Below are 17,351 nucleotides of genomic sequence, written 5' to 3'. Positions count from 1 at the left end.
TCGGGATACGCGCCCACGTCCATTGACCACTATGCTATAGGAATCTTATCTAATTGCGATGAATTTTAGCTAATAGTTCTTACAATACTCTCTGAAGCGCTTTTTAAGTTGCCTTACAATAATAGTAAGGCAACTTAAAAAGGGCTTCAGAGAGTATTGTATTGCCAATAATTGGCAATCGGCTTTTGTACCTTTAATCAAAGTAGGTATTAAATTACTTTAATTGCTAACCGTCGTCACGAATCACTCCAAGATTTTTTGTTGTTACTTGCTAATAATTTATTTAACTATTTTTTTATTCAAACGAATAATTCACAAGATTTAAGAATGTAATAGTCTTTTTATTGAACATACATAATTTGAAAATACTTCTGAGAAATATATAATAAATATCTTTGCTATCATCCACATTATCCACTTAAAAAGTATATAATATTATAATATTAATTATGGTGTTTCCTTTTTGCAAAGCATAAAAAAGATTTATTGGAATGCTTTAAAAGATGGCTATTTGGATGGCTTCATTAATTATAATAATACTTTTACATACGCAGGACATTTTTCTTAGCAGTAAAAAAAATGACGATGGGATTAGGTACCAACTTTATAGGGGGACTTCAGACTTTCATGTTATTTGATATGATAAATGACAGCATAAAGTTCCTAATAATTAACAAAAATTCGATATTTTTCGTACATCCTTGGATAGGCTGTACATCTCTAGTATCATAATATTATATTCTGTTATTCAACATTATTTAGTCTTAATAATTAATTAATACACAATACCTATGAATGACACCAAGTTTCATAAATCTGTGATACACATATTAAATTTATTTATATTATTAAACTAATTAAAAATCTATGAATATGCACCACAGAATAATTAATACTACGAGTAGCTAATCATTACAAACATTTATTGAATGTGCAGTATATTTTGACTGATACTTATTATTATAATGTATAGTTTCATTAGTTTCATTAGTTTCATAATTATTTTCTTTTACTTCTGTCACATTTTATTGGATATTATTGAATATGATCAAATAAATACCGGTGGCGAAGGTTGGAGGTAGCCTGTTAAGATCCGCCATAAATAATGCACACTAAACTTTGTCAGTCATATGTATTTGTTTTCATTGAACTAAGCTACAATAATTTACAGATGGTGTTGGTTAGTTTTTAAAATTCAATTAAACCCTGCGAAAACCAAACCATAATAGATAATAGTAAAAAAATAGTCGTCTCTCTATAAAATAACTAAAAATATGCAATTAAATCATGCATAATTTTGGATATTTTATAGATAGAGTAACATTTTTTTTCTATTATAGTTTGATTTAGGCAGGGCTTAATGAATTAATAAAAAATAGCCAACAACATGTTTAATATTACGTATTTCTAATTCAACGAAAATAAATAAGTATGAACGAAAAAGTGTGAAAAATTTTGTCGGGTCGCCAAAAATATATCAAAACTATTATGGTTTGGTGAGGCAGGGTTTATTTGATTTTTGTAAACTAATCAACACCATCTGTAAATTGTAGTCTTAACAAAAATAAATATATCTGACTAACAAAGGCTAATGTGCACTATTTATGTCGGATATTAACAGGCTACATCCATCCTTTGCCACTATTAAATACACTTCCTACCAATGTTATTCTTTCTAGTCATCAGGAGCAACAGTTTTTTCTTCTAGGACCGACATATCCAACTTTCAGTAGACTACTATCAACTATCCAGTATCAAAACTGACGGTGATCTACCAAAATTCTTCAACTTGAACAAATCGATACCACAGTTTAATAGGGGAACAACTCAAAATTTAAAGGTTTTGAGTTAAGAATGCCATTCGATGTAGAATAATCTTCTCTTTATAATTCAACAAAAAAAATAATCAAAAATTTCTTTAATATGTCATAAAATCGAATAACCCTTTCCGAGATTAATCAGTAATTCCGTTATATAATCAAATTTATTGGTTAATTCTTTATTAAAATGTACAATTTCATTGTGCATTGATGAATCCCACTAAATTAAATATAAAAAAACATACACTTTTATGGAAATCAAGGCATTAAAATTAAAATGAGAATTACTGCAAAAAATTAAAACGCCATTATCTTGGAACAAGGTTTTATGAGTTGTTCCCCTATTGAACTGGGGTATCGAAATGTATTATTGGCTAAGGACACTGACATGTTAACAATTAAACATCAACACTATTGTGATGTGAACACTATTTTTTTTATTCAACGATTAATTCACACGATTTGAGAATGAAACATTTTTTATTGAACATACGTAATTCGAAAACGCTATAATTTACCTACTAGAAAAAATCTAACAATAACAAAAATTTGGAAAGATCCTGACTTTAGCTAGTATTTAAAGTAGGTAATTATTATTTCAACCTTGCTTCAAACCACAAAAGTCGATTGTAAAATTAATGCAATTAATTAAGTGCTTTGAAATATTTAATACCACCCACTAGTTAATTTAGTCGTAATTAGATAAAATACACATAGTTTAATTGTAAAAAATACAGGGATCCACATTTTATCTTTCTCTCACCCTTGCGGCAGGCCGTGAGTGATGCAATTATAATCAAACGATACGACGATGTCACGCGGGCTTCGTCATGGTTGATTTTAAAATTAAAAATGATTATGTTAAACGAATAATATAAATGGTTATCAATGAAATAATTACAATTACAACTGAATATAAATATACGTATTGTATATTTTAATGACTCAATTCCTATTATATGGTACGATCAACAAAAATTGATATAGCCATCATCCTCGATGCATTTGACATGCCTTTTCTAAAATATAAGACTAACCTAACATTCGTAATGCCAATAATTGCGAGGGACATGGCTAAATTCAACTAAATTAATTATGATGATGACAGAGTCGAATTTACCATACGGCTAAAAGACCCATTTCTCAGGGTCCCCGAATTGGTAGGAAACGCGAAAGCCGAATAATAAATTGAAAAAAAAAATCTTGACAGTGAAAACAGTCGCCTCTGCGTCAAAATCGACAAAAAAGTAGGTAAGTACTTTCATTAGGATATAATATTATTTAAATCAATTGCCTCAGAAAATATTCGCTGAATGTAATATTTACAATGCAATGTCAGACGCTGTCCCTGTTAATATTAATTACCATTCAATCACCCAGGAAAAATGTGAATAAAACATATTATTGAGATAATTTTTAAAACTTGAGAGAGCGTACTAAAAATTATGATAACAGTTTAACGGCATTCATCAATACAAGCATTCTCTCGCCCCCCCCCCCCCCTCTCAAGTATTTTATCTAGTCTTGGGTGGTGACGACTACAAAGAGTCTTATAAAAGTCATATTGCTACGAGATAACGCATTTAATAATACAAAAAAATCGGCGTGTGTACATATGTACGCGCGTTAGAAGTTATACTTCTTTGGCGTAACAAATCAAAACTTGTGATAACCTAGATTCTTCAACTAGCTCTTAATTATCTTGTTAAATTACACACTCAAGAAAAAGGAGAGCTTATTGGAACGCCGTTGGTTTATTTACATACATAAAGTAAAAACTGCCACTATGACGTTTAATAGTTTGTTTACGTAAGGAATTGCAAATGGCCGACAATAATAAATTCGCTGCATAGACAATGGAACAATTCTAAACTATAATATTATACTGTATAATCGACACGATTGGAATATCATACTGTGGCGTAAAGATAGTTTGTTTGGCTGATAACCGAATACCGAATAATCGGTGGGTCGAATCCAATCGAGTGCGTTTATTTTTGTGTGAAAAAATAAATTATGTGCTACATGTCACACGCCAAAAATATACTCTTCCCAAACGCGCTAAAAGAAGTATAACTTCAAAAATGTGTTGTGTATGTAATTATTATGAAAGAATGGATTTTCAAACGTTTGTAATTAAGTATTAATTTCCTGTAAGTCGAAAGATGAATAATTGAATACCTATATTGGTCTCTTGAGAGCACTTGCCTGATGTATATATTCAGGATTGCACAAAATACGTAATAATTTTATTACGAATAAAGCTTGGATAAGTGGTTAAAATTTTACTTTACAAATATTCCATATTATCCGCAAACATAACTGTACGGATAAGATTTCTTGAATAACAAATAATATTATACAAGTAACGCTAGAACAATGAAGTGAAGTTTATATGAAACTTATATTATACTAACTAACGAAAGTTTTCTCAGTTTCTAACTCCAACTAACTGTTGAAATAAGTAGTAAAATGAGTTGTTCTTATTTGTAATGACATTATAATATTATCATCATAATATTTTTTCTCACAATTTCCGTTCCAAGATAATCATACTGATCACTGGCGTCGATTAAAAAATCCAATTAAATTGATTATTTTTTTTTATTCAACGAATAATTCACAAGATTTAAGAATAAAACATTCTTTTTATTGAATTTGCACAATTTTCAAGTGTTTTCAAATTATGTACTTATGTTTTAAAAAAAATATGTTTTGTAAACCAATCGTTCCCTATCTAGGGAAAAATGAAAATTAAAAAATCAGAAAACCTTATATAGGGAATTTAGATGTATTAGTTTCACATATTTACACTTGTAGTGATCATTACAAATTATAAATTCAAGACGTTTCCCTATGTCATTTAAACATAGAAAATAAGAAATAACGTTGGCGGTACTATTAAATATCATAACCTACCCTAACCTAAGACCATTGGAGTCGTTTGAATGTTAATATTGTTATTCTCCAATTAATGAAGGCGTGTTTTTGTGTAAGTATATGTCATATATACTTATAGGTATTACATTAACTATATACTTATATTGCGTCACCAAGTTAGATCCTAAAATGATCATAATTATTATGGGCCACCATAGAGTGGAGGTTGTATTAACAGATTTTTGTTTTTATTAGAAATGGATGTTAGCCATTTGTACAATCTATTAGGTCCATAATTTTACCCCAAACACACATTGGAAATAATATTTAAATTTATCAGACCCGGTATAGAAACCCGGGACCTATGGAATTATAATCCGACACGTTGAACACTCGGCCATTGAAGATATATATATATATTTGTAGCCGCATTTAAAACGTCAAAATAAAAATACATAATGTTTACGTTTTTATCACTAGAGATCATAATCGCATCTAAATGTCAGAATAGTCCAAAATAGTCGTATGTGAACATAGTCAAAGGGTAACTTTTGATATTGAAGTACAGATAATAAAATAGCCGGTGTGTTTTGATTTAATGTCAAACACGTCATTTTTCTATGTTGAAATAGTGATTGATATTGGTGAATTATTAATAAAAATACTTTTGTATTTACAAGCTTTAAAGCTCACGGCTACGCTATAATAATAATTGTCATATTGTGGCAATTTTCATTTTAAAGTTACGGTTTTATTTTTTCATCCGCATTGGAACAAGATATAAAAAAAATCCATAGAAATATCTTTAGAAACAATAGTGAATGACACAGAATCATATTTCGATCTTCACGCATTTTCGATCACTTTGTGGATGGTACAAAGTCACACAGGAAAGCCATACATAACGATACCATGCTTGGTGGTTTGATTTTATTTGCTTTCACATATTGGAGAATGATTAAATTGCTAGCGATGTATGCTGTCAGCATATCGAAATTTGCCAGTGCATATGCGGATTAGGTCAATAATGTATTCGCGAAACTCTAGTATTGCGTATTATATCACTGGATGAGGGATTGTCATCCCAGATACCTGACATCTAAATTTCTTTAGATTTTTTTAAAACTTAAAAGTTAATGACCCTATTAAACCACACCCAGTATTAATCCGGCGTATCATGAGATTTTAAGTTTGCATGTTAAGCATCAGTTTTTATTATGATAGAAACAGTTACCCAAAACTGAGATCACCACACTCTAGTGTAATTTGACTAAATTTATATGGCGTTAAGTTAAAAGTCCCCACAGGCGACTGGAACACATAACAAATGCTAATACAAAACTGCCTAACAATCTAAGCAAAGAGTTCTTCATGTTGATAGTATGACACCACATTTTTTCTAAATGCAATCTAAATGCCTTGCCAAGCTTTAGCCTTCCTTTAAATCTTACTTCTCTCCAGAATATTGCTGGAGCGATTATATCATGGCAAAGCGTGAGTTTAGTCGCTGTGTTGAACCTGAGTTTAGTTGGAAGGATATCTGATACTCTCCTTATGAGAAGGATCAATACAACTCTCGTCGGTGTCCCTCTGACACCGCCATCGAGAGTGGAGGGCGTGAGCTACAGAAAGACTGTATCTGAGCTGGTCTACAAGACCGCATATGCGGCATGGCAGGCGAGATGGGTGGCCTCCCCTAAGGGCCGCCAGACTTTTCTATACTTTCCAGATGTCTCGGTGAGACACATGACGAGGAGACTGATGCCGACCCACTGGACCAGTCAATTCATGACTGGCCATGGAAACTTTGCGGGCAAACTGCAGGGGTTTGGTTTGGCAAAACATGGGTCGGTTGCTCATGTGGATACGACCAGCAGGACGCAGAACACGTCCTGTGGGACTGTCCACTTGTGGGCCCCGAACGATCGGAGTTGTTTGCCCAGGTCCGACCTCATTCGGGCCCAATAGGACACGCGGACATGGTGGCAACCGAGGCCAATTTTGCGGCCTTTACTAAATTTGCCAGAGCGTACGGGGAGCGGGACACTCTCGACTCCCCTTGCGACTCTTCAAATTAAAGTCACTCTGATAGTTGCCATATAAATTAACATTATGCATTCGCACTTCGGTGCAAGGTTGCATCACCAGTCCCGTGCGGCTCTGCTCGGGACAAAATGAGGGATTAAATTCTTTGATCTGGCACACGTAAGGGTTATGTTAGGCGGCCGCGTATGACGTGCTGCATATACATAACGGGTGCGGAGGTGGGAGTTTTACACACCATGCAGTCTAGTTAGTGCAATAAAAGAGAGCTTTTCGCGTATGATTTGTATGGTTATAATATTTAACTATGTATCCATAGTGACCATATACGTATTACGGTTCTAAACTGTAGCACTATTTTGGTCTTCGAGTAAATTAGGGTAAGCCAGGCAGAGTGTGTGTAAGTCACATCCCCAGAACCCCAGCTTGTTTCTGCTGATTTATGAATAATATTAACGCTGGTTATGGTTATCCCTTTTATCTCCTTGAGATGTGCTTAGTAGGTCAGGTTTATGTCCAACATGACACGTAGTTACCCTGGGTTTGTCCCATGCTGCAAAATTTCTCCTGAAAATCTCACTTTGACTGACGCACAGGCAATATAATACATATTCCAACAAAATAAATAAAATGAACCGATATAAGAATGTAAAAATGTTTTACTGTGGCCTTTTTTCCATTGGTTAACAAAATGTTTTCAAAAATAATATATATCTTCAATAATTAGAATGTTGCATTCTTAAATCTTGTGAATTATTCGTTAAATAAAAAAAAAGTTAATAAAAAAATATTAGCAAATTCAAGTAAGTTACAACAAAAAATCTTGGAGAGATTCGTGACGTCGGTTAGTAATTAAAGTAATAGGTACCTACATTGATTTTAAAATTCAAAAGCCTTTAGTAGCTCAATTTATAAAGCGCTTCAGAGAGTATTAAGAGCCATTAGTTAAATTTTGTTATGCGCAATTAAGTATGGTGCCTTTAGCATATTGGTCTATGACGTGCATGAGCTCGAAACTCGAGAGATGCAGGTTCTATTCAAACAAGATTTTTTCTATTGGTTATAATATATTCAGATCTCAGATCTTCATAACTCAGATTTTTTTTCAAAAGTATATATCAATAATTAGAATGTAACATTTTTAAATCTTGTGAATTATTCGTAGAATAAAAAAATAGTTAATTGCAAAGTAAGTATACTTTCAGATTAATACTTTGTTTGAATATATGCATGTTTGATGAAATTGTTTGCAGATTAAAGATGTGATGGTATGTTTTGGGTTGTTTGAAATTCAAAGCGTTCAATCAGTATGTACTATATGTAATCTCTTACTTATACAAAACATAGATCCTCAGTAAACGAGAGATCCAGAACCTACATAGTGAGAACACATCACGCGTAAGACGAAATAATTGGATACAGAAACAAATACGGGCATGCGGAGTAATAGAGTTCGCTAAAAACTTTCAATGTAAGATGAATAGCTTTAAGAGACAATCACTGGACAAATCTAGTGATCTAGCCGCTAGCGGACCAAAAGAGATACATTCGTCCAATAGATAGATAGACAGTTAATCTGTGTAAAAGTAGATACGTAGCCACACAAAACAAACTGTTTAAAGAAATATAAATAGCACGGAAGAGTCTTCATCTAGCAATGAATTTATTCAGGACGATAAAAATATTTAAAAGTAGTTGTAATGATTTGATTAAAAATATTTCACCTATTTCATTAACACTCTCAATCGACGGAAATAGGGTGATTGTCGTTAATTCTGGGTTCTTCAGTATTTTTCGATACCGAAATACCAGTTTTAAAAATCAGACAATACCGATATATTCTTTATTGAAAGTGGTAACAAAATGTATTAATTATTAACATACAAGGTTTATTATTTATTTTTCTTTAAAAGCGAGTATCAATAAGATTAAAACAAAAGACTAAATCTTCCTATTAGGACAAAAATTAGCATCTCTACCATATCTAACCTTCATCTATTTTTAAAAGTTTAGGTATATGTACCTATTTATCTATTTTGTTATAAACTATGAATATATCTATATTTTATTGGTAGATAATTCTATTTTCCATATATTTCACGAATATCAATATTGGTACACTAAACTCCATTTTTACACGGTTTTTTACACGATTTCGAAATAACACGGTACAAAGGCATCAACTCTGAATGCATGTTGGAGACCAATTTGGCCAGAATGTTTAAAAACACAGTGAATAATTTTTGTTACCTTTGATTTTTGAAGTATTTTAGTGTATACTTTTTTTTACACGTTTTTTTAACACGGTATCGCGTGGAACGTATTTACCATGTAAATGGGGAGTTCAGTGTATTATCATTCGGTATTGCAATCCCTATCCGAAAGGTAATGTGGTGTTGATCGAAAAAGGCAAAGTTTTCAGATAACCAAATAATCAAAATATGTAAAGTTAATTATTAATTATTTAATAATAAAATCTTTTATCAATATTAATTACTTATTACTCAACCGAAAGACGGTTAAACCATTTAAAAGTGAGTTTTTAATGGTATTAGATTTTTATTACGTGCTCACTAATTGAATAATACTTCTCTTAGCTTTTTTAGTACTCAGCAAAGAACATTCATTTTTCACTAATATTTCACAAATAACCGGTTCCATATTGACAACTTTTATTTTAATATCACAGGACAGCTTCATCGGACTCTCTTCCAAAACAAAATCGATGTGTAAATACATTTTCAATAAACGTACCTAATTGTTTTTTAACAGTTTTTCATTACAAAAAATGGATAATCGCTATTAGCTCAAACTATTAGTTACGAGTACCTAACAGATTTGACACGATCATGAGAATTTAGCTATGGGACTAGAGTATGTAATTAGTGCTCAGGATCAAAACACACATTGAAAAACTATGTGAATTTTCTAGATCCAGAGTTCGAAACTGATCGCCATGACCTTATAAGTGGACATATTATTATTGTTATGCCAAATTATCCACCGTATTGAAAGTATTAATTATTAAACCAGTTATCAAGCTGAGATAAGTGTTCGTTTCTATATTCATATTTTCTCTAGAACGCTAAATTTTTAAAATAATTATTAACATCGCTATAATCTTGCATCATTCATAACTTGCTAAGGTACTTACGTATAATAAATTATCATAATGTCCGCTTTATGATGGTCAAAGACAAAGTCTCCTTGAGAATTTAGGAATTAATATTATTAATTACCATTTAATATTGAGACGGTTATAGCTCAGCCAAACATCAAAGCGGTTTTGTTTATCCAAATATTTCTGAGAGAATGTAACCTGTAACTATAAATAACACTAACATGTAATATTATGTATCTACCCATTATGAACAATATGTTTTTTTCCCCCAAAATGTAAACTTTACAGAATGGCGAAAAAAACTAGATAGTTGTAGTAAATTCAGTTTACCTTTTATTTATTTCATACTAAAAAAGCGTTTTTTTATGTGTTTTCGATAGTTCTAGACTTATTGCATAGACAATAGCATATTGTGAATTTGAATGCCGGAAACAAACTGCGATCATTAAGTCACTTTTCGACAAAAGTGGAGTTAGAAAATTTACTAATTAAGGCATCGAATTATTATAAAATTTATAATGTAAGACACAGCAGCCTTGCGTGATTGACGTAATCACGAAGAGATGTTTTACGTGGCTGGGACATGACGTGTTTCGGATACCGCCAAAGAGTGCAACACTTCGTACCCTTGTGGCACAGCCTCAATGCGTGGCCGGCCCTCTCTCACCCTACAGTAGTGCTACAATATACGCGCTGCATGTCTGGAATGGCAGGAGGCAGAAGAGTTGGCGATAGATCGAGGGAAGCGGCGCGAACTTGTGCTTGCCCTATGCCCCAACGCTGGGTCGTGACAGGGTGAAAGAAAGAAAGAAAAAAAATAACTGTGTATAAATAAATTAACACATAAATTAACGTCAGCTGAGCTGGTTAATACTATTATTGCTCATGGGAATAAATCGTGGCGCTTCAGGGTGCCGAGCTACACACTTTGAAAACCTCTGTAAGTCAGCTTATTTCCTTTTATCAAGACGATAGAAACATTATGTAAGCATATTATTAATTAGTGCCATTATTGAATATGGTGTAATATAATATTATCAGACGTTATGGTTATTGAATTGACGCAACAAAGCCTTGCTATGAACTTGATAGCACATAGGCACCCAAACATGCATAGATAGATACGTTCGCCATTCTATACTTTAGTCTATTATATCTCTATAACAGGGGCAAAATCCTTCACCCTCGTCATAACGAATTATGAGAGCTTTTCGAAGTTGTTAACGTTTGCTTCACAATGTGAGGGGCTTCTTCCATCGAAACCCTCCGGCAGACAACCCGCAATTTATTATGTACCCATTCAATTAATAAAGAGTAAATTAAAAAAAATATTTATACTTACCGCTTTCAAAATAATATTTTATCTAAGGTGAGAGTGATAATATGAGATCAAACGCTTCAATGTTTTTTTTAAATAGATTAAATAATAATAGTTTAGTATCTACGATACGAAGAAAATCATTCTTTTATGAATATAGAGCTTTTGCATAAAGTGAAGGTAAAACTGAAAATTGGTAACTAATACCTACTTATGATTAAATTAGCTTTGCATCATTGATTTATCTGTAAAAAAAATTCAAAATGACATTTTATTTGTAAGCGCTGCCACGAAATAAGAACAACCTGCATTATTAATTAATAATTAGCTTTTAGATGAACAATCATGACGTAAAATCGCAAAAAATAATAATTTTGTTTACATTTGTGTAGTCGAGAAGGATTCATATTATGAATCTTTTGTATTACAGACATGGAAGCATGTACAAGATGGCGACCTGTTATACCGTTTTATTATATTGTACGTAGGGATTGTAATACCGGTATTTCAAAACCGGTATCACAGTATTTTTCGATACCGAAATACCGGTTTTAAAAATCAGACAATACCGATATATTCGGTATTGAAATTGGTATATTATACAATAATTATTATGTATAAATCAAACCGCAATATATAAAAAAACTATTCTTCTATTTTTGATGATGTATGATTTTAATGGCATAGTTTTAGATATTTCATAGATAGGCGAATATTTTTGCCTATTATCTATGATGGTCTGGTTTGCGTAGGGTTTAATTGAATTTAAAAAAAAAAAACCATCTAAAATTGTAGGTAGTAAAATGATAACAGATATGCATGACTAACAATGTTTAGTATGCACTATTTATGTCGGATCTTAACGGCCTACCTTCACCAATTTTAACAGTTTACATATAGGTACGTAAATACTTAATTATGCTATATATTTTTGCTATAAAACATTAATATTTTTAAAATATTTTTATATCTATATTTTAAGAATAACTCTTTTTCAGGTTTTCAGGATTCGTGTTTTTGTCTTTGTAAAATACGTATTTTGTCGTAGGAGGTACCTGTGAAGAATTTCAAAGGCTTTTTGCTGAATATGGCCTAAAATTTGTGGAGAATTAAATATTAAAAATAGATACCGGAAAAATAATCTGTCATAAACAGACAACACTAAATATAATAAATTTATTATTAGAACAATAAAGAACGGATTTAGTCAGTTTTAAAAATGGCGGCGTATTTGATTGGCGAATGTGAGTACTGTGACGTCGTACTCAATCCTAGCACCATGAGGGACGCAGCGGCGAAACTTAGTACTAACTAACGAGTTGGTACAAGTGCTCTCAAAAAGTTTTTGGATAACTTCTGGCAACATCTTCGGACGAAGTTTGGTCTAGAAGCGAGGTATTTGAAAGACATAAGTGACGCGAAGTGTACTTAAGAGTTTAAATAACATCGTTGTTGATCATATGTATCATATGTAAACAACGATAAGTAACATAACGGAGTTATTTCCAGAAACCAGACTCAATCTTCCCGAACCTTCTAATGTATCTATCCTGCTATTATGCTTTGATAAATTATTTCTTTTTAATACCACGCCATTGGGCCATGGTGCCCAATGGCAGTATTATATTATTGAAGCAGTAGTGTAATAATAGAAATTAACTAATCACAAATACTTCCAGAAAATCACATAAATGTATTGTGACCTCACTGGGAATCAGACCCTGAGCCCCTGGATCATTAAGTCATTGGTCAACATCCTTCTATGCTGTCTACCTCTCGGAATTCAAATGTATGCAAAACCTGTATCAGTTGAAAGTGAGACATATTCTTGATTAATTTCATTTATCTGGAAGAAGCTCTTTTACGTCGTCTCTTACCCTTTTTGATTTTGTCATCCTTTCTACAGTCCAATGTGACCAAAAAGTAAAAGAACTGGCGCAGTAGGTCTATTATTAACAGTTATCAATTTAGCACATTTCCGTTATTATCATTGGTCAAAATGAGCACATTAGGAATTCTGTACACTAAACGTGATTAAACGGCTAGCGGCGGCTATCTTTAATTCTTGGTAGACATGTCGGTCAAATTCGGATATGTTCGTGCGGCTGAACCCAAGCGGATAAGACCAAACACGAACGGATAAAGCCAAACTATCGTCACCTATACAAGAATTTTGTATTAACATATCAAAATAACCTACAATTTTATTAGTCATGTCATTATTAACCACTGGAATACGTAAAGTGATAAATGTGATATATTTATCACAATTAGCTCTTTTTCGATGTTAAGTGATATGTTAGAATAAGCCTGCTGCAGAGCCAAGATATCTTGAAAGTGATGTTTGCTAATGATAAATTCAAATATACTGTTCTGTTAATATGTTTAAATATTTGTAGATAGCCTCCGATGGTTATACTCATTTACCAGCCATTACGATTTGTCGCATCCCACCGACTATCCTAAATAGTAAAAATGCTGTAAGTCTGTCTTGGGTACCACAATATAACAATATAAGAGAATTTATCCAGCAGTTATATATCCTCATGTGTCACATTGTTTATAAAAAAATTTATTATTTAAAATTTATAAGGAAATCTATAAGCAAAAAATCAGCCTAAAAGGAAACTTCACTAAACATTGAAACATAAAAAAGCGCTCAGTTTTCAGAACGTATACCGTATAGTTTATTTAATGAATAAATTATAATAATCTTATTATGATTATTTTGAAAAATAGATATTATATTTCCGGGAATAGGAACTAAAATATGTTATCGAATTTCCGTTTAGTTATTAAATATTAAGAGGATTTATTAAAAGCCATGTCAAATGAAATATTGAAAGTTTTCGTCGAAATACTGAATAAATAAGAACGGTACCTAATCGTATGTTATATATTTTATATGTAGTTTATACCAACTCTATCAAGAGTAGCGAGTCTGTTCGTGTCGTAGATAGAGTTTTTCCCGAGAAAATCTCAATCTCGAGATTCGGGATTTCCCGAAATGGTGAAATTTTGAATTCTCGAGATTTGGGATTTCCGGAAAAGAATTCTCGAGAATTCCAGAGAAATCGGGAAATTGAAAAATACCTGTAAAAATCTTAAAATCAGTGTAAAAAGAGACAATTTCCAAAAAATATGATTTTTTTTATTTATGTAAGAAGACAAACAAAACAGAAGTAGGAAAACAAAAATAATTCAAAACATTACTTATTAAAATAGAATTTCAAAAAACACAGACTGTCAATTGCTGCGTCTGACATTCGCGTACGCTTTTGAGACACAAAATTCCCTGATGTTGCAAAAATTGCGCTCATTTTGAGTCGACGTTGGCTTAATTGTGTTAAATGCCCCGACCAGTCCTTGAAAGTTTTGTGTTTTCTCTCCACTTTTTTTATTTAATTAATTAATATTAGATAATAAAGAAATCCCGAATCCCGAGAAAATGTATCTCTCGATTTCCCGAAATGTTAAATTTCAATTCTTGAGATTCGGGATGGAAAATCTCGAAAATTTCTCGAGAATTCCCGTCGGGAAAATCCTAAAACCCAACTCTAGCCGTAGGTGACAAAATGGATGGCGTGATGTTTATTTAAATTATGAACAGCATTTTTAACTTAGACCAAAAAATCTCAAAAAAATGTGTTCAAAATCCGTTTATATTATCTTAAAAGGTCATGATAACGTTGCTATTCCGTAGAGGATGTCAAATATGATTATTTAATACTCTACACAAAATATTATAGCCAGTCCAAACCAACTTGCCTCGCACCACTCCTCGTCTTTTAATGTCAAGTATCACCACTTGTTTGCGCCAGGTAATGTCTCTGGAGTAGTTACCCAAACACAAGATCACCACGCACTCAATTGGGTCCTGACAGAGTTTACGTGACTTTAAATCAAAAGTATCCACGGAAGAGGGAAGGACAGAGAGGCAACAATATACAAAGTAATAAATAACAAAAGCTGATTCAAAACTGACGGATAATCTAAGTTAAATGATCTTCACATTTTTCAAATTAATTTTGTAAATGCAATAAAAATGATTTGTGGCAAGAAAAATGGATGGTTAAATGGACCCAATACATGGTTGGACAGACAACACAAACATTGACTCCTCTAAACCAACCGACTCGATCTTCATCGAGCGTATTACGACGCCCTATATTTAATATGAAGCATTAGCAGTTTTTTATGCCTGGGATGTCTCAAGAGCAGATACCAAAATCTTCGCATTCAAGTGTGCTAATAAAAGTCTCAAACGAAGAGAGAAGTACGACGAACTACAGACAAAATAATGATTCTAGTTAATAAATATTACGTATATAAAAGTAAAGCTAAAACAATACGAACATACAAAAGCTAAGTGAAGAGACCTTCACAACGTCGAAAATTTTATTATACAACAAAATTGGCCTTTGTGAAAAGCTTTGCAAAATTGTCCGAAAAATACTTGGATCAGTTAAAAAAAAAAACAAAGACTCTGCGAACAATTTAAGCACAATATAGTCAATGCCTTTTGCGCATCTATTCTATATACAAGACTGCTTTCTGCCGGTATCTAGGGTAGGAAAGTATCCAAATATTATCACTTATTGTAACAATTACAATAAGTTAGTTGTAATTGTTACAATAAGTGCTATGTTTTAACAGCACCTCTCTTGGCTGTGATAAATTTTAGAGTAAAACAGACAGTTCAGACTTATTGTAATTGTTACAATAAGGGTTAATATTTTGATACTTTCCTACCCTAGTTAGCTGCCGTAAAGGCCGAAAGCAATCTTGTGTATAGAATAGATGCGCAGGTCGCGAATACTCAGATGGGCCAGTCACGTTGTTAGATGCGATGGATCTACAGCTCTCCATAAGGTTTATTAAGAAACCCCAGTAGGCACTCGGACCCTGAGCCGCCCCCGGACGAAATTGGCGGTTAACGCAGAGATGCTGAGGGTGACCTACAAAACAGGTCATAAAAATCCTGGAGGATAGATGTGCAGACGGCCATGGACCTGGATGGTTTGTAGGTTAGTAAGTAATGATCTATTATTGTATTATGTTATTGTTATTATGTCGATATCTTTAATATTTTATCCAACTCCGATTCGATAATAAGGTTATAAATATTTAGAAAAGATATTATGATAATATTTTATGAGACGGTCGTAAATAACGCCTCCGGAGATTTGAGCAATTACGATAAAAATAATTATGACCTGACGGTTTTCCGATCGCGATCGTTGATAGCGAGATAATAATATATTCATGGAGGATTTGCGCACATTTCGGTAAACGTTTATCAGATTTAATATTATGCATAGGTATAAGATTCTTAAGATTAAAACGCATTTTGAAAATAGTACAAACATTTTATGAAAAACAAAACTTACTTTATTTATTGGTAGGTATCTACGTCAAAATAATATGTAAAAAAGAGTTGTGAAAAATTTGCATTTATACCTACTACACGGTCTACTTATATAAACAGTATCAGATGTATTATGTAAATTGATGTTTTTGCCTATTTTACGATAACAGCAATTAATAGTAAATATGCAATTAAATCGTATCCGGAAATTTGTACGTAAACAGTTCACCGCAGGACACTTATTCGTGCGCCGCAGTACGTGAAACATGAGTTCGTGTAACATTTAATCAAATGACGAGTTCTTCGTAGAACATTTCACCGTGGAGTATTGTAGGTATGCTACAACATGTGGCGAGTTTTATGAGATGTCTTTACTAGGTTAGGTTAGGTTAGGGTTAATCATTTTGCGCATTTTGTAAGATACGTCCAAATGTATTCCACGGTGTAATGTTCAACGAAGTATTCGTCATTTGATTAAATGTTATACGAACTCATGTTTCACGTACTGCGGCGCACGAATAAGTGTCCCACGATGAACTGGATACGTACAACTTACATGTAACCCAATTAAATCATATATACATTTTTAGAAATTTTATTTATTTATTTAAGCAAACAAAGCATAGTGGACATAACAACTCAAAATTCATGCCGTTCACAATATGAGAATTACATAATAACAAATAATAACCCAACAACAGAAGAGAAGAAAAAATAGAATAAAAATATACTTACAGTAAAATAAAGTTTTAAAAACAAAATGTACAGGACATTATTGAAAATATCTTTTTAGGGAGCGCA

General features: G+C 32.4%; 1 long non-coding RNA gene across 1 annotated transcript in view; it reads right to left on the bottom strand.

The window, feature by feature from the left end:
- The window catches only part of LOC147067039 (uncharacterized), a 428,769-nt gene that overhangs the window by 844 nt on the left and 410,574 nt on the right, over positions 1 to 17,351 (bottom strand). The gene's annotated exons all lie outside the window — the stretch shown is intronic.

Source organism: Rhyacophila brunnea, unplaced genomic scaffold (genome assembly GCF_057557595.1).
Source record: "Rhyacophila brunnea isolate RB1 unplaced genomic scaffold, BYU_Rbru_1.0 scaffold_4, whole genome shotgun sequence".
NCBI lineage: Eukaryota > Metazoa > Arthropoda > Insecta > Trichoptera > Rhyacophilidae > Rhyacophila > Rhyacophila brunnea.
This window is presented reverse-complemented; position numbering and strand designations above follow the sequence as displayed.